Source organism: Arvicola amphibius, chromosome X (genome assembly GCF_903992535.2).
Source record: "Arvicola amphibius chromosome X, mArvAmp1.2, whole genome shotgun sequence".
Lineage (NCBI taxonomy): Eukaryota > Metazoa > Chordata > Mammalia > Rodentia > Cricetidae > Arvicola > Arvicola amphibius.
Genome location: NC_052065.1, coordinates 134,767,977 through 134,786,924, shown reverse-complemented (window position 1 = coordinate 134,786,924; position 18,948 = coordinate 134,767,977). Strand labels below are relative to the sequence as shown.

The 18,948-nt window shown below is 37.0% G+C and overlaps 1 protein-coding gene across 3 annotated transcripts in view; it reads left to right on the top strand.

Annotated features, from left to right (window-relative positions):
* Gabra3 (gamma-aminobutyric acid type A receptor subunit alpha3) overlaps window positions 1–18,948 on the top strand; it is a 332,417-nt gene that overhangs the window by 25,472 nt on the left and 287,997 nt on the right. Inside the window, exon 2 of one of the 3 annotated variants that reach the window (XM_038317280.1) lies at window positions 2,681–2,751. The gene's annotated coding sequence lies outside the window, so the exon portion shown is untranslated. Of the gene's footprint in view, window positions 1–2,673; window positions 2,752–18,948 lie in introns of those variants that run through there. The other 2 variants (XM_038317279.1, XM_038317281.1) reach the window with 2 other exon arrangements.

The window sequence follows — 18,948 nt, the reverse complement described above, 5'->3', positions numbered from 1 at the left end:
GTATTGTATATAATTTTTAAAACAGACATATTAGTTCCAGTAGCTTATTTATGCATTCCTTAAGGTTTTCAACATAAATTATGATATCTTCTAATACATAAGATTATGTTCACCAGGCGTTGGTGGCAACACCTTTAATCACAGCACTTGGGAGGCACGAGCATGCAGATCTCTGTGAGTTCAAGGCCAGCCTGGTCTACACAGCAAGTTCCAGGACAACTCCAAAACTATACAGAGAAACCCTGTCTTGAAAAACCAAGAAAAAAGATTATGATCTATTTTTTCTATTGTATATACCTGATTTAACTGCATATTTCCAAGTTGAGCTCAAGTCTACCTTCTGTGCACTTTGAAATTTGTTATGTATCAGTTTCCTACTAGATTGAAACAGTCTATCCTACAAGGAAGTTTCTTAAGACCAGACCAGAAGTAAACAAGTCAAATCAGCTTCAGGAAGTCTCTGAAATTGACCAGATTCACTAGGCCTCTCCAACCCCCAAGTATATATAAGCAGTAAAGCCTTCTGAGAGTCACTGTCAGATAAGCCAAACTGCCAAGAAATATGCCTTCAATTAATATCAAACGACTTAACATGTAGTGTAAAAACATTTTATAATTGTGTACTTCTACTTCTCTCCCTAAGCTTATGTGCTATTTTTATGGTATATTTTACTCCTACACATGTTTTAACCCCCAATTATGTTGTTATTTTTCATTTATATAATCATCTTTCCCCCTCTTTTTATTTCTGTCTATTTGGCAAAGTAGCACTTCGTAAGCTATTTAGTAACTAGGACACAGCTTACACAGCACATTGAATTTATATATATATATATATATATATATATATATATATATTATCAAAAGTAAATTAGAAATATAAAACAGGACTGAGCTATAAGTCTTTTCAATTTTTTTTCAAGAGAAAGATTCTGAATATTTCAGGTTTGAAGGTCCATTATTCTATCATCTTCCCATGTTTTCATATCTAGAAACACCTAGTTTCTGGGTAGCAAAACAAATGGTTATAGCTAAAATATACAACGGCATGCCTAGAAGAAAGCTTTTGGAAAGGAATCTCATTTTTTTTTCTGTTTTTGTTTTCTTTTAGAACTTTATGTTGATGTAGCTATGCATAAGAAATATACTCTTATTGGTTAACAGAATGCAATTATGTTTAATTTCTCCTACATAATCTTGACAGGAAACTTGGTACAAGGTTTATAATAATTAAAAAACCCCACAATTCTGTTTACTTTTTTATCAATTACAAATATATAAAAAAGATCCTCCATCAAATGCTGCTGAAGAAGGCAGCAGAACCTTGAGAAATATACCTTTGGTTTATCTAAAAAAGTAACACATATTGATGTGTAAAAGTTTATAAAACTGACATAAAACATTGTTGTAATGTCCCAATACAAGCTTTAAGAGTTCAGAAACTAATGGGAGAGTGTATGTAGATAGTTTCATCACCTTTTAAGTTCCTAAGTATTAGTAGGACTACAGGTAAGGTATTCATTCATTCATTCAACATTTCTAGAGTAAGCTGTATCAACTTGGGTTTTAATTTGAATTAACACTTTTATGAAAAACAGTTCCCAGAGTTGATGACCACCACTTGGCTTTAGATATAACTGCAAAAAAAAGTAAAATGGCCCTTTTAAATACTACAGAAAAACAGCCTGCTATAGTTGTAAAATGTCTCATCAAAACAATTTGGCTACTAATGAATTATGTCTCAGTTAAGAGAAATTAAAAGCCCCCAAATTAAAAGCAGCTCTGAAAATAAGAAAAAAATATAACTTAAGATATCTCATGTAACATATATTCAAATGCCATTAATCTTGAGCTGCAAATGGTTGTTAATTTGATACAGTAAGTTTGTCTGATCAGTCAGTGTCAAAATGGGAAAAAAATTACACATGAATGCTTCCGAATTTACAAATTATATTTTCCTTTTTCCAAAAGTCTTTTCTTTAATATTGTCAAGTAAAATGTGGACATGTCATTTTATATCCTAATCAACAAACAGTGCTCTTACAACTTATCCCTGGCAGTTGGTTTCATAAGGCAGCATTATTCACTCTGAAAGAAACCAAATATCTTTTAAAAAGATGGAAGAAAAAGATACAAAGCAATTTATATTTAAATACAAATGTAATATTTCCAATTCTATTCATTTTTATTCTATTTTCAAATTTGTGTCTGAATTTCCTTTCTGCTTGAACAGCTCCCCTTAGAATTTACTATAATGCTGGCATATTTATCCTCTGTGTCTTATATGTCCTCCTCACTCTGACTTCTTTAAAAGAGTTTTTCTGCATTACTGCTTTTCACAATTAGACTTGGATTAATTTCTATCATTTAGAGCTGTAAAGTCCCTGAAGGTCCATATGATAAAGTGGTGTAGGAGGTTCTTCTGTTCATGTGTCGCTTTCATTGGTTAATGAATAAAGAAACTGCTTTGGGCCTGATAGGGCAGAACTTAGGTAGGCAGAGAAGACAGAACTGAATGCTGGGAGGAAGGGCAGAGTGAGAAACACCAGAGGCCAGAGGTAGATGTAGATGCTGGAAGATGTAGAAACTTTAAGAAATGAATTTTTGCAAGAGGAAGTTAAGTCATCTTGGCCTAGAAAGGTATAATAGGACAGTTACTGTTTATTTGTTTCTTTTCCAGATGCAGAGAGATGGGCCCCTTCCTCTGATGTTTTGCTTCTGTACTTCTTTGGAAACAACAGGACAGATAATGTAAAGCCACTCAAAATGTTATTGAAAAATAACCTTTTTTTCCAGCTATTTTACTATAAAATCAGAACGAGACAAAGTATTTACTGTCTTATTTAGGCATCCATACTATTCACATTTTATGGTACAGCTTCCCTATCATGTATAGAATTTATTATCTCCCAGAAGACCTCCTGATCCTCTGGTTCTTACAGTCTTTCAGTTCCCTCTTCTGTGATGGTTCCTGAGCCTTAAGTGTAGAGGTTGTGCTGTAAATTAAAAATCATAATCATGTGACAAACAGCACTCCATTTTTATTGAGATGTGATTATCTCAATAAAATTATTATTAGATTATTACCCTAATCCCAATCTGTACAAATATGTTCATTACAACACAATCTTTGTATTTTTAAAATAATGAAAGTTCATGAATAAGAGATTTGTATACACACTCTTCTTTTTCTTTAAAAAATGACTACTTTATAGAAGTCTTTCACATACTTCCTTGGTTAGGTTTATTTCTAGATATTTTGAGTCTGTTGTATTTGAAGAATATGTCTATATTACTCAATATGTTAAAAGGTACAAAAGAGTAAACAGTAAGAAGTCTTTCTTGCACCATTCCCTATTCTTCCAATTCCTTTTCAGTTAGATGGCCAAATTTACAAGTTTCTTGTATATTTTTCCATACATGTTTCATGTGTACTCATTTGAAATAAGGATGAGGAAAGGGGACAGGAGAAGGAAAAAGAAAATAATGAGAGGTGAGTATGATCAAAGAACACTATATGCATTTATGGAAATATTATGATGAAACTTCTTGCTTTTTACAATTAATATGCTGTAATGAAATATTCATGAGGCAGGTATTTTTATAAAGCAAAAGCATGTGTCTACAGAATTCCTAAAAAACAGAAGGAGAACATATAATTTTGTCTATGTATAGAGATACTCATTACTTTTTGGGTAATTTCATACATGCATATAATGTGTTTTGATCCATCTCACTCCCCATCCCTTTCAATTTTTCCCTATCACTTCTGCTAGAGTTTGATGTGGCATTTCCCTCTGTATGCTGTGACTACTGTGAATAAAGAACTGCTTTGAGCCTATAGCAGAGCAGGGCGGGGCAGAGCAGAGCTAGGCAGACAGGACTAAATTGAATGCTGCGAGAAAGAAGGAGAGAGTCAGGGAACATCATGGAGCCACTACTGCTAGAGACATGCTGAAACTTTGCTGGTAGGCCTCAACCTTGTGGTGATACACAGATTAATAGAAATAAGTCAAATTAAGATATGAGTTAGCCAATAAGAAGCTAGAGCTAATTGGCCAAGCAGTGATTTAATTAATACAGTTTTGTAACATGAGGGCCGGGCTTGTTGAGGTTTCTGTCTTGCCCAGTTCCCACAGCCGGCAAGTCTCAAAGAAATCACACAGAGAGTCTGCATTATATATAAACTGATTGCCCCATTAGCTCAGGCTTTGTATTAGCTCTTATAACTTATATATAGCCCATTATTCTTATCTATGTTAGCCACATGGCTTGGTACCTTTTTCAGTGGGGCAGGTCATATCTTGCTTCTTAGGTGGTTGAGACAGGACTGCAGAAAGAGCTTCCTTCTCCCCAGAATACTCCTGTTCTCATCACCCCGCCTCTACTTCCTGTCTGGTTGACCTGCCTATACTTCCTGCCTAGTCAATCAGCGTTTATTTAAAATATGATTGACAGAATGCAGATAATTCTCCCACACCACAGTTTCTGTGTGATTATTTTGTTTCTGGGTGGCTGGGACAAACAAGTGGTCCCCTCCAACAATTAGTGCTAATGTGGGTAACTGCATCCATGTAAAACCTGAGAGGGCTTGAAAAGGAATTCTAGGCAAAAAAAAATTTTACAGAGTTTAACACAGCTTCTTGCTTTTTGCTGGTGGCTTGCCACAGCTCCTTTAAGAGAGATTTTCCTGACTCAGCAGCAGAAGACAAAAAGTGGTGGTTTTGATATGCCAGCTTTCTGGGATATGCTTCCAGTGTGACCTCTGGCTCTTTTGGGAGACAGAACATTTGAGTGTGGTTTGTGAGCAGACTGCTGCAGCTTGTTTAATGGCTTCATAGACCAGCTGTGTGCCTAGAGGTGTGGCACTGTGCATGTCTTTCAGAGGCAGCTGAGGAATTCTGCCATGATAGACTGTGCTGAGCCAGCAGGAAGTACCATATATACCTTAATAATGGTACAATTTAAGTTTTAGACTGGGCAGGCAATAATAAACTTCTCTATTTCCCCTAATAATGGTGCAGCTTAAGTTTTAAGAAGCACTTAGTATTTTAAAAAATGCTCCTGGACAGTAAAGAATTACAGATATGCAATAAAGATAAATCCAGACAAGTTATAGTGTTGGATAAATGTACATAGGCTTGGAAGAGATAAGAAAAAAAGTATAGAGAGTCATAAAATAAAGTCAATACTTTATAAAAAGGGTAAAGTCTTTAAAAAGACAGAGTAAGATAGTCATAGATTAAAAGGAGTAAAGAAAAATAAGCCATGTAAAAATGGAAAATTCACAGAGAGTTTGGATTATGTATATTACTGTGTTATCTTTGAATTTTTTGACTGTGAATGAGCTAAGTACAGAGAGAGATTTAATTGTATGGGCTGCTAAACTAAACCAGTATGTATATTATAATGGTATCATGATTTCCAAATTTGGGTCTAAGGATATGTTGCTTGGGAAAAGAAGTTCTTCTTTTGTTTTCACAGAAGATGAGAACCTATGGATTGCTTCCAGACCAATATGGTTTGATGGACCAAGACTTCTGAAAGGTTGCCTTGAACACCCCTCAAAATATAGCCCCCAAAAGAAAATACTTTGCCTAATAAACTGCAAGAAGCAGTTTGGAGAAAAATAACTATGCCCATATTCCCAAGTATTGTTTGTAAATGTTTCTTTACATTTAAAGGGAGATATGTTATAGAAATGGATACTTTGCATTGATATGGGTCTTGGTTTATTGATACAAATTTAAAGTCAAATTTTTATATGTATATTTCTGCTCTTGATTAAGGTGTTATGCTTATATAATTCATTTAAGATATATAGATTAAAATATAATCATCTATAATAGTCCAGATTGTAGTCATGTTAGTTAGATTTTCTAGATGTGTAAAAATATATTTCAAATGGATAAACATTCTTCAAACCTTTCAAAAACTACAGAATATGGCATTTAAAATGTTTAAGAACTTAAGACTTTTCATGATGGTGAGACACATTTGCTCATGGCAGCACCAAGCTACTTCCAAAAGATGATGGGTATTGAAGAGGCTCCTTATTAGAGTTGGTTAACCATTTGGGCAAGAAACTTCTCTTCCCTGGACTGCTTAACTGGACATGCAGACTCCACAGAGAAATAACTGCTAAACTCTCCTAAAGGTGAAATGATCCTTTGGGGTTCCTGCTTCATGAAAAAGTCTGTGAGGCATTCTGCAGGATACAGAAGAAAGTGACTGGCAAACTGCCAATATAGGTGAAACTGTCTGAAATTTCCTGCTTCATGGAAAAGTCTGCTGGATGCTATGGGCCTATAGGCTGAAGATGGATGTCCCAATGGTATAGAAGAACTTTGAGTGACTGTCTAGATAGTGAGAGGTCTCTGTCAATTCTAGAGTTTTGTAAGTTGCTTACAATGTACTTCCTGTTTACTTAGGTAATATCATATCCCTCTGGAGTCTTTGACAGAGTTGAAGAATTTATAGTGATAGTTATAGTTTTCCTTAGTTATGATAAAAGATAAAGTAGATATAAATATTGTAACTGTAAATCTTGTTTAATACCTGTTTTATTATATGTAATTTTACTATGTTTAAGTTAAAAAGCTTCCTTTTTATTTAAACAGAAAATGGGAGGTGATGTGGGAGTCCCTTCTGTGTGTTGTAATTACCATTAATGAATAAAGAAACTGTAGTGGCCTGTTGATAGGGCAGAACTTAGGTTGGTGGGGGAAAGCTGGACAGAATGCTGAGAGGAAGAAGGTAGAGTCAAAGAGATGCCATGATCCTCTACCTGAAGATAGACATGCTGAAACTTTGCTGGTAGGCCATGACCTCGTGGTGATATACAAATTAATAGAAATGGGTTAAATTAAGATGTAAGAGTTAGCCAATATGAAGCTAGAGCTAATGGGCCACATAGTGATTTAATTAATACAGTTTCTTTGTGATTATTTTGGTTCTGGGCAGCCAGGATGAACAAGCAGCCCCTTCCAATAAGTGTTTATTCTCAGCTTCAAGTGTTCCTTAAGACAAACAAACAACCAAAAAACCCCATGGAGTCCACGTAATATATGGTGGGTATAGAATGATCTATTGGAACAGAGGCAGTCTATCAGCGGTCATATCCTTGAAGAAAACTCTCCTTCTCCAAGCAAAAGTTAGTTGTCTATAGCTCCTCTGCTAGAGTTGGGACTTCATGACTTTTCATGCATTCATCCTGTCACTAGGTTCCAAACCCAAGGTGGTTTAGTTATAGGCTCCCTGGGAGAATAACAGGTACTTTAATACACTATGGTGTTGAGACTACCTGCTCTCCAATATTTTGTCACTATAATGATTTCTCCATGTATTGCTTATATTTCTTTACTGCCTCTAATGTTATCCTTTGGATAATTATGTATCTTCTGTAACAGTTGCTATTTCACCTTTCTATGCTACAGTGCATAATCTGTATAATATTTTCACCATCAATGTTATAACTTTTTTATTTTGTAGGATTTCTATGATGTTTTGGTTTTAGGCTGTTTTCCCCTTTTTGATTTTTGCATATTGTATATTATTTCCTTCATATTTTCTATCATTCCAATAGGAATGTAAACATTCAAGGATGTAAATAATGGAACTAATATTTCACTGTTTCAAAATATAAGTTCACATCATCTTTCTGATACTGGCCTGCATTAATTTTCTTTTTCTCTGTACCTATAAATAAATTGATTTAATATATAATCTTTGCAAAGGCAAATCAGTCAGACTCTTGAATAACATCATATCAGAGTAACATAAGCCTTTAATTAATTATAATCCATTAGCTTAAACTCTCTTACTAAACATATGTGGCATGAAACAACTTAAATGAATTGTTCCAGTTTTCACAAATAGAGGCAAAAGCAAGAGTATATGTTAGTTCACTCAGGCTTTTCAACATTCTTTATTCATAATGTGACATAGGGGTATACAACAACACTGTTTTTAGAACAGAAGTGAATATTATTCTCATAAAAATAGGAAGCTGGAAAGGGAAAATAAATAAGAGGTTGGCTGTTAGAACAAAAATTTATTTGGGTAATCATTTTTATTAGTTTTTTGATAATTTTATACAATGAGTTTTAACCACATCATTCCTCCTCTAACTACTCCAAGACCTATCCTCCCTTACCTATACATCCAACTTTGTGTCCTTTTTTAATACTCAGCAATTCCAAATTGTATTGTCATGGATGTGTGGCTTTCCACCAGAGCATGGTTAACCTACCAGTAGCAATACTCTTAAAGAAACCTTACTTTCTCTCTTCCAGCAGCTATTAATTGCCAAGATCTTCTTGGCTAGTGGTAAAACTTGGTAATACATGCTGGGATTTAGTCTGATTTAAGCTTGCACAGGGCATATACATGGTGTCTTTGATAGAGCAATAAGACAAGTGAAGGAAATATAGGGATGCAAGTAGGAAAGGAAAAGTCATCATATCTGTTGTAGATGATACAATTCTATGCATAGATGATCCTAAAGATTTCACCAGAAAACTCCAACTGATAAATACTGATAAAGTAACAAGATACAAAATTAACATACAAAATCAGTAGCCTTCTTTTATACAAATGGCAAACACACAGAGGAAAAAAGTACCATTTAAAAAGTACCATTCATAATAGCCTCAGAAGTAAAATATCTTGCAATAGATCTAACAAAGGAAGTGAAGGGCTTGTATAATGAAAATTTCAGGACACTGAAAAAAGAAATTGAAAAAGACACCTGAAGGTGGAAAGACCTACTGTGTTCATGAATTGACAGGATTAATATCATAACAATAGCTATCCTATCAAATGCAATCTCCATCAAAAGCATTGAGTTAGGAGAGGGAAGATTCTGGGGAGAAGAGGAGGGAGAAAGGGGAAAGTGTGATCAGGCTGAAAAAAATTAATTAAAATTTTAATACAATTCTTAATGTAAACTGAAAAAATATTAAAAACTCATACAGCAGTAAAAATGACTTGGAATAGCCAAAACAATCCTGAATAATAATAAAAAACCTGCTAGAGGTATCATTATCCTAGGTTTTAAGTCATATTACAGAGCTATAATTATTATATAAATATTTTTATTAAACCATCAAGTTGCTGTCAAAAAACACATTCATTGATCAGTGAGATAGACTTGAGGATTTACATATAAACCCACACTCCTCTAGTCATTTGATTTTTGATGAGAGACCAGCAATACACAGTAGAGAAAAGCCAGCATCTTTAATTAAAGGTGCTAGTCAAACTCGATGGCTGCACGTAGATGAATGAAATTTGATCATTTTCTCTCACTCTGCACAAACCTCTTATTGTTTTAAAGAGTTCTCTTTTGAGGATTATGTCTCTGAGGAGATATTAATTCAGTGACGTGCTCAGAGTAGAAGACCTCAGAAGACCATTGAAGAAAAGACACATATTTTCTTGAACCAGATAATGGTGACCCAGTTGTTCCTAAAGAGGAGTCTGTCCAATAGTATAACTGTGTAGCCTGGGAATTAAATGCTGGAGTGAAATATCACTTTCAGAACTGTAAACTTTGTTTGGTGATACTCACTGGGTTAGAGGAAACACTGGAGCACACTCACTAAGTTTTGAAGGACCGGAAAGTATCAAGACACACTGATATGTGAAACCAAATTTGATTCTCATCATGTTTTGTTTTTAAAATTACACCCATTTTTTAATCATACCTGACTATCAAGTGTGAATGTTTTAGCATTCTAGGTAGATGTTCAGGCAAACATTTGGTGATAAATCTTTTAGAATATAAGTCATGCATTTCATTTTAAGTGGGTTTGTAGTCAGAGGCTGTTTGTTCCCGACTCCCCTAACCTGAAATAGTCACACGGAAACTGTATTAATTACAATACTGCTTGACCAATGGCTCTAGCTTATTCCTAGCAACCTCTTATATCCTAAACTAACCCATCTCCATTAATCTGTGCATCACCACGAGGTCGTGGCCTACTGGCAAATTTTGGCAGGCTCCAGTGGAGGCATCTATCTCTGACAACGGCTACATGGCTTCTCCCTGACTCTGCCTTCTTTCTCTCAGAATTCAGTTTAGTTCCCTCCTCTGCATAGCTCTATTCTTCCCTATCACAGGCCAAAGCAGCTTCTTTATTCATTAACCAATAAAAGCAATACATATACAAAAGGACTTCCCACATCATGGGTTGTTCTTATATTTCTGCTTATTTCCCCTGTTAGAATCTGAGCACAGATGGAGTGGATCATGGGATAGGTTCCATTTGCCTGTGTTCTTTTCCAGAGCTTTTTTCTACTTCTGAGCCTATGGCTGACAGAAAACTGGCTTCAAGGATATGTTTCTGATGAGTTTGCGTTTTAACCACAGGGTTGGAGAAGTGGCCACACTGGAGATGAAGGATGCTTTCTAAAGATTTGTTCTATTTTTGGTAGTGTGGATTTCTCAAAGTATATAGACAAGGACAGACATTTTTATCTCATTATCTGTATTCATAAACTCTGCCTTGCATTCTAGTTCCCAGAACTGGGTGCACTTGATGTGGGATTGTCCTCTGCATGCTGTGAATATGTTTTATTGCCATTGGTTAATGAAAAAAGATGTTTCAGCTAATGGCTTAGCAGAGCAAAGCCTGGCAGGAAATCTGAACAGAGAGATAGAGAGAGTGGATGGAATCAAAGAGACACATGTAGCAGCTAAAGGAAAAGGATACACTGGAATGTTACCAATAGGCCACAGCCTTGTGGTAATACACAGACTGATAGAAATGGGTTAAGTTAATATGTAAGAGCTAGCTGGGAATATGCTAGAATCATTGGCCAAAAAGTATTGTAATTAATATAGTTTCTGTGTAATTATTTGGGTCTGAGAGTCTGGGAAATGAATGAGCAGGCTCCTTGTACCTTAAACTAATCCTTCCTCTGCTAGTTTGGATCCCACCCAAGGGCAGGACTCCAGAAAGTCTTGCCTTTTTTTCCTGATATGCCAGCCTTCATTTTCTACTGAGTCATTTCCATCTGTCTACAAATATGCTATATTGCCGTCTGTCTTAAAAACACTCAAAACAACTTCTTCAACATACCATACCCCTCTGCTTCCTTAAGTGGGTGTCTATTTCTCTTTATAGCAACATTTCTTGGAATATCTTCCTATACCTGTTGTTTTCCTGTTCTCTTCCCAGGCTCTCATGAATGCATTGCAGATAGGTGCTCCATGTCATCATGGCACTGGAACTTCTCTTCTACCACATCAAATCTAATGGTTAAATATTATTCCCATCATATTTTCTTTTTCAGTAGTGTGTGATACTGCTTTCTTCTTTTAGAAACTCTCCATTATATAGGAAAACTCCATTAATGGTCTTTTAATTATCCATAATTATAATCTCTTAATTATTTTCCTATCATTGACCATTCTAAATTTCTCTCACAAATTGCTTTTCTTCCCTTTCAATTGCTGTATTTCCTCCGACTCTTCCCTAAGTCCTCTTATCTTGATTTGCTGTCACCCTAGATGATTTCTGTAAGTATTTTAATTATGACCTATAGGGTAACATGTTTCAACTGTCTTCCACTGTAAGAACAATTCTTAATTAAAATTTCAGCATTTCCATTCATGTGTATGACTCAAACCACCAGATCTTGAGACAAAATAAAGTCCCAAACCTTCTCCTCCAGTTTTGCTGCAGTCTGGTACCTGAAAGCCTACTCTGTGACTGACCTATAGTGGTCAGCAATAATCCCCCAATGTAACATGAGGGCCTGCTTGTTGGGGTTTCTGTCCTGCCCAGTTCCCACAGCTGGTAAATGCCAAAGAAGATCACACAGAGGTCTACATAAGTTATAAACTGATTGGCCCATTAGCTCAGGCTTCTTGTTAACTCTTATAACATATTAACCCATTATTCTAGTATATGTTAGCCACATGGCTCGGTACCTTTTTCAGCAGGGGCAGGTTACATCTTTCTTCTTAGGTATCTGAGCAGGACTACAGAGAGAGCTTCCTTCTTCCCAGAATACTTCTGCTCTCATTGCACTGCCTCTACTTCCTGTCTGGTTGTCCCACCTATACTTCCTGCCTGGCTACTAGCCAATCAGAGTTTATTTAAAATATAATTGACAGAATACAGAATTGTCCCACACCATTCCCCCCCCCCCCTTTTTTTTTAAGAAAACAAGAACATCCATAGTCTATTTTTTGGGAATGCCTGTGTAGTATTCCAGTCTACTTCCTGCTGGTTGGGGGTGCTGATAGTCTTATGGGGACCTAAAGAAAATTTAGAATTCTGATCAAGTCATGACTGGAGTATCCTGTGAGGCTTGATCATCTCAGGCAGCAGTCTCGAATCTGTTCTAGATACAGAACTCAGACATCTAGGCCATCTGTCCTTAGCAGAGATTTCTCAGGTGGTCTTCCTTGATCAAACCTAATGTTTCTTAACTCAGAATGAATCCACAGCCTCTCATTTCCTGTAGAAACAAAAACAAAATCTCTTCTCCAAAGTAGCATACTTTTTGACTTCAGTTTTGAAGTCAAGGTATTCTCAGAATACGTATTTTGGTTTAATTCAGCAGCATTTATAAGCAAATACCTTTTAGCAGCTGTTGCTCCTTCCTCAGCATTCAAACAATTCAAAAAGAGCATAATAGCATACAGTATCCAGATTCTCTGTGTGTTTTATATCTTTATGTGGCTTTACTTGTAGTGGGAATCGGCGGGACTGCGTCCCGCCACCCAGCCGCCGGCTAGCTTTACACCCGAAATAATTACACGGAAACTGTATTCTTTTAAAACACTGCCTGGCCCATAGTTTCAGCCTCTTATTAGTTAATTCTCACATCTTCCTTTAACCCATATTTAGTAATCTGGGTAGCACCACGAGTTGTGGCTTACCAGGAGAGATCTTAACCTGCGTCCATCTCGGAGAGGAGCAGCATGGAGACTCACCATGGCGAGTGCCTGAAGCGTCTCCCTCTAACTCTACTTCCTTGTTCCCACAATTCTGTTCTGTCTACTCCACCTACCTAATTTTCTGTTCTTAAAGGGCCAAGGCAGTTTTCTTTATTAATTAACCAATGAAAGAAACATAGACAGATAACTCTCCTCCATCATTTCCCCTTTTTCTGTTTAAACAAAAAAGAAAGGCTTCAACTTTAACATAGCAAAATTACATATAACAAAACAGTTATCAAGCAAGTATTACAGTTACAATATTTAAATCTATTTTATCTTTTATCATAACTAAGGAAAGCTATAACTATCTATTTATTCTTCAACTCCATCAAAGACTCCAGAAGGATATAATGCTACCTAAGTAAACAAGAAATAAGTAACTTATAAAACTCTAGAAATGACAGAGACAACTCGCTGCCTGGACAGTCACCCAAAGTTCCTCTGTACCGTTGGGGCATCCATCTTCGGGCTTCAGGCCCACAGTATCCAGCAGACATTTCCATGAAGCAGAAAAATTCCAAAGACAGTTCAGTCACTTTCTGCTGTGTCCTGCAGAACGTCTCGCAGACTCTTTCATGAATCAGGAACCCCGAAAGGCCATCTCACCTTTAGGCAAGTTCAGCAGTCCTCTTTCTGTGGGTTCCTTGTGTTCAGTTTATGCAACAGTCCAGCCAAGAGCATTTTCTTGCCCAAATGGCTAACAAACTCCATAAGTAGCCTCTTCGATGCCCATCTTCCTCTCGAAGTAGATTGGTGCTGCCAGGAGCAGACATGTCTCATTGTCATGAAAAACCCTAAGTTATTAAAACATTAAATGCCATATTCTGCAGTCTTTGAAAGATACGAAGAATGTCTATCTAACTGAAATATATCTCTACATATCTAGAAAATCTAATAACATGACTACAAGCTTAACTATTATCAATGATTATCCATTAACAACCTATATTTCCTAATTATACATTACAATTTTTAAAATGAACTACAATCACAATAGCTTAATCAAGATCAGAAATACATATACATATAACAAAATTGACCTTAAAATCTATACCAATGCAAATTCATATCTATATCATCTCCCCCTTTAAATGTAAAAGAACATTTATAAGCAATATTTGGGAAAATGGGCGCAGTTTTTTTTTCTCTCCAAACTGCTTCCTGCTGAGTGGGGGCGTTGTTATTTAGCTCTTTCATGGTATAACCTGTGTGCTAGGTTCCTCTCAGTTGGCAGTTGAGTGAAGTAATTTTTTGAAGATGTTCACAGCAACCTTTCAGGAGGGCGTGGTCTATCATACCATATTGGGATAGAAGCAATCCACAGAGTCTCGTCCTCTGTGAAAACAAAAGAAGAAACTCTTTTCCAAAGCATCATGTTCTTAGATCCAAATCCTGAAGTCATACCGTTAAGATGTCCATTCTGGTCTAGCCTGGCAGCCCATATAATGAAATGTCTCTCTGTATTTAGCTCCTTTACAGTCAAAAAAATCAAAGAAAACACAACAAAATACATAATCCAGACTCTCTGTGAATTTTCCATTTTTACGTGGCTTATTTTTACTCTATCACTTTACTTCTTTTAATCTATAACTATCTATATTCTGTCTCTTTAAAGACTTTAACCTTTTTTTTTAAGGCATTAACTTTATTTTTTATATTTTCTTCTCTCTCTCTCAAGCCTACATACATTCATCCAACACTGTGACTCATTTAAAAGTCTTTTATCTCTGAATCTGTCCTATTGTGAATCTGTAATTTTTTTACTGTCGAGAAACTTGTTTGATTTGAGCCTTTACATTGCTAAGCGCTTAAGACTCTAAGCTGTGACATTCCTAGGTCAAAAAACAGGTACTGTGAGCTTGCCACGCCCAGTCCAACATAGCTGAGCCGCTTGTGACTCTGAATCGGTTGCAGCTCTGAGCTGCAGAGCTGCGGGCTGCTCTGGATGTTGGCTCCACCTCTCTCCAATTTCAAAATGGAGGATGTACCATTTTCTACTAGCTCTGGGGCCGCCAGGTAGGAGCCGCACTCAGCACTTTAACTCTGAGACTGAGCGTGCAGCACAAAAACTCTTTTCATCCAAGTTACAGCCAAATCTGACATGCAGAGCACTGCGCAGTCTGAAAACACCTCTCTCTCTATGGCAGCAGGAATCCGCAAACGCTGTCCCGCTCGCCTAAGCCTGATTCCGCCATCTGCCCAGGTGCAGGCAGGGAGCAGTGAGCCATTGGCATGGTCTCAGAGTACTTTCTTTCCGATACCAAGCGGGCAAGGTTTTTAAGTGGATTTAGTGACCACGTTGGAGCGCCAATCTGTAGTGGGAATCGGCGGGACTGCGTCCCGCCACCCAGCCGCCGGCTAGCTTTACACCCGAAATAATTACACGGAAACTGTATTCTTTTAAAACACTGCCTGGCCCATAGTTTCAGCCTCTTATTAGTTAATTCTCACATCTTCCTTTAACCCATATTTAGTAATCTGGGTAGCACCACGAGTTGTGGCTTACCAGGAGAGATCTTAACCTGCGTCCATCTCGGAGAGGAGCAGCATGGAGACTCACCATGGCGAGTGCCTGAAGCGTCTCCCTCTAACTCTACTTCCTTGTTCCCACAATTCTGTTCTGTCTACTCCACCTACCTAATTTTCTGTTCTTAAAGGGCCAAGGCAGTTTTCTTTATTAATTAACCAATGAAAGAAACATAGACAGATAACTCTCCTCCATCATTTACTTTAACCTCTATTTCTTTTATTTTTACCTTTACTTTTTGAGACAGGTTCTCTGTATATCTTTGTCTGTCCTGGAACTCCCTCTGTAGACCAGGCTGCCTTTAAACTCACAGAGATCCACCTGCCTCTGCCTCCCAAGTGCTGGGATTAAAGGTGTGTGCTACCACACCTTGAACTCACAGAGGTCTGCCTGCCTCTGTTTCCCAAGTGTTGGGATTAAAGGTGTGTGGCACCACACCCAACCACTCTCTTTCTTTTTTATTTTAAGGACTTTAACCTTTAGCCTGCATATATTTTTAACACACTGTAAACCATTTAGAGGTTTTCTTCATCTTTGAATCTTTCTTTTACTGTATATCTCTCTTTTTCTGACCACATGAGTTTTTAATTTGCTAAGCAATATGGAGAAGATGAAAGCCATGGCTTTGATGGCTGGATCCAGCCCATTCCTTAGCTTTCTGAGATTCCAGTCTCATGACAGAGGTACCGGCCAGAGCCATGTTTATTGCCACAACTCTATGATGTTTCAAGGTCCCTGCCAACAAGAAAGCTGCAGCAGTGTGCTCACAAACCACATTCAAATGCTCTGTAGTCAGACCACCTGCCTGAGTCAGAGTTTGGCTCAGAACACTGGCATTTTAAAACAGTGTGGCTTTTTTTCTGCTATCTCTGAAAACCAAAAAGCATGCAGTCAGCTTTTATCAACACCATTTAAATATTTTGTGGCAGGACCTCTTAAAGACCTGCAGACTTTTGCAGCTAAAGCTGAGTCAGGAAGCCTCTCTTAAATGAGAGCACATGCCTCTAGCAAGCAGAGCAGATCTGAGAAATTGCTGCTACTAAGAAACCATGCGCAATGCTGTTATTTTGTTTTAGAATTACTTCCCATGCTTTCTCAGGCTTTATGTGGATTCAGTCATCCACATGTTGGTGCCATTCTGTAGCATAGAGAGTGGGCCTTTGTTCCACCCTGGCTGCCCATCTAGCTTACACCTGAAATAAGCACACAGAAACTGTATTAATTAAATCACTGCCTGGTCCATTATCTCTAGCCTCTTATTGGCTAACTCTAACATCTTGATTTAACCCATTTCTATTAATCTGTATATCACCACGAGGTCGTAGCTTACCAGGAAAGATTCAGCATGTCTGATTCTGTTGGCTCCATGAAGGTTCTCTCACTCTGGTTTCTTTCTCCCAGAATTCAGTTCAGTCTTCTCCACCTACCTAAGTTCTGCCCTATCAACTAGGCCAAGGCAGTTTCTTTATTCATTACCTAATGAAAGCAACACACAAGCATAAGGAACTCCTATACCATTTGAAGCAGTTTGGAGAGAAAAAACTGTGCCCATATTCCCAAATATTGTTTATAAATGTTTGTTTACATTTAAAGGTGGATATGATATAGATATGAATAATTTACATTGTTATAAATCTTGATTTATTCATACCAATTTAAGGTTGATTTTGTTATATGTATATGTATTTCTGATCTTGATTAAGGTATTGTGATTGGGTAGATCATTTAAAAATGTAATGTATAATTAAGAAATATAGGTTAATAGATAATCATCTATAATAATCAAGTTTGTAGTCATGTTAGATTTGCTAGATTTACATGGATATATTTCAGATAAGTATTCTTCATATCTTTCAAAGACTATGGAATATAACATTTAAAATGCTTTAATAACTTAGAGTTTTCATGATACTGAAATGCATCTGCTCCTGGTAGCACCAGCTACTTCAAGAGGAAGATGGGTATTGAAGAGGCTCCTTATGGAGTTTGCTAGCCATTTGGGCAAGAAACTGCTCTTGCTTGGACTGCTTCACTGGACATGCAAAACCCACAGAGAGATAACTGCTGAATTTGCCTAAAGATGAGATGATCCTTCGGGGTTTCTGCTTCATAAAAGCGTCTGTGAGACATTCTTCAGAACACAGAAAAAAGTGGCTAAACTGTCTTTGAAATTTCCTGCTTCATGGAAAAGTATGCTGGATACTATGGGCCTATAGGCTGAAGATGCATGGCCAATGGTACAGAAGAATTTTGGGTGACTGTCCAGGCAGTGAGATGTCTCTGTCAATTCTAGAGTTTTGGAAGTTGCTTACAATGCACTTCCTGTTTACTTAGGTAATATTATATCCTTCTGGAGTCTTTGATGGAGTTGAAGAATTTATAGTTATAGTTTTCCTTAGTTATGATAAAAGATAAAGTAGATATAAATATTCTAGCTGTAATTCTTGCTTGATAACTGTTTTGTTATATGTAATTTTACTATGTTAAAGTTAAAGCCTTCCTTTTTATTTAAACAGAAAAGGGGAAATGGGTATGAGTTCCTTCTGTTTGTGTGTTGCTTTCATTGGATAATGAGTAAAGAAACTGCCTTGGCCTAGTTGATAGGACAGAGCTTAGGTAGGTGGAGAAGTCTGAACTGAATTCTGGGAGAAAGAAAGAAGAGAGAGAGAACCACCATGGAGTCACCAGAATCAGACATGCTGAATATTTTCTGGTAAGCCACGACCTCATGGTGATATACAGATTAATAGAAATGGGTTAAATCAAGATGTAAGAGTTAGCCAATAAGAGGCTAGAGATAATGGGCCAGGCAGTGATTTAATTAATACAGTTTCTGTGTGCTTATTTTGGTGTAAGCTAGCTGGGCGGCTGGGACAGAACAAGGACCCGCTCTCCATGCAACACCCCAATAATATTCTCCTTGAATTCTCTTATACTCTTATTTTAGAAATTCTTTTCAATTTCCTTTGGAATTATACAGTCCTACCTTCTTTTAATCAAGATCACATCACCTTATTTCTCATATGGAATATTAGAAACTCCTAACTTTTACTTGCTCTAGCTTGTTAGAGTACTCCTGTGGCCATTTTAGTCCATCATGTGTATGCTTGCATATTGCTAGTCTTTCCTGTATGATAATAAAATCCCTTAAGGATAAAAAGGTGTTTCCCATTTTTTTTCCATAACTGTAATAGCCTGGATCATAATCAGAACTAAAAGTGAAGGAAATAAACTGGGAAAAGGAGAATTTCCCTTGAGCCCCAAGCACCTGGCCAGGTTCCTCATTCCCCCACCTATGCATATCCTGCCTAGCTTGAAAAACAACCCACACATGCCATGCCTGGACTGAAAAACAACATCTTGGGGTCTTCCCAAGAACTGGTGGGAACAAACAACTATGTCCTAAGGTTGACCCTTACGTTAATGTGAAAGTCATGTCCAATCAGGTTATAATATGCTAAAGTTG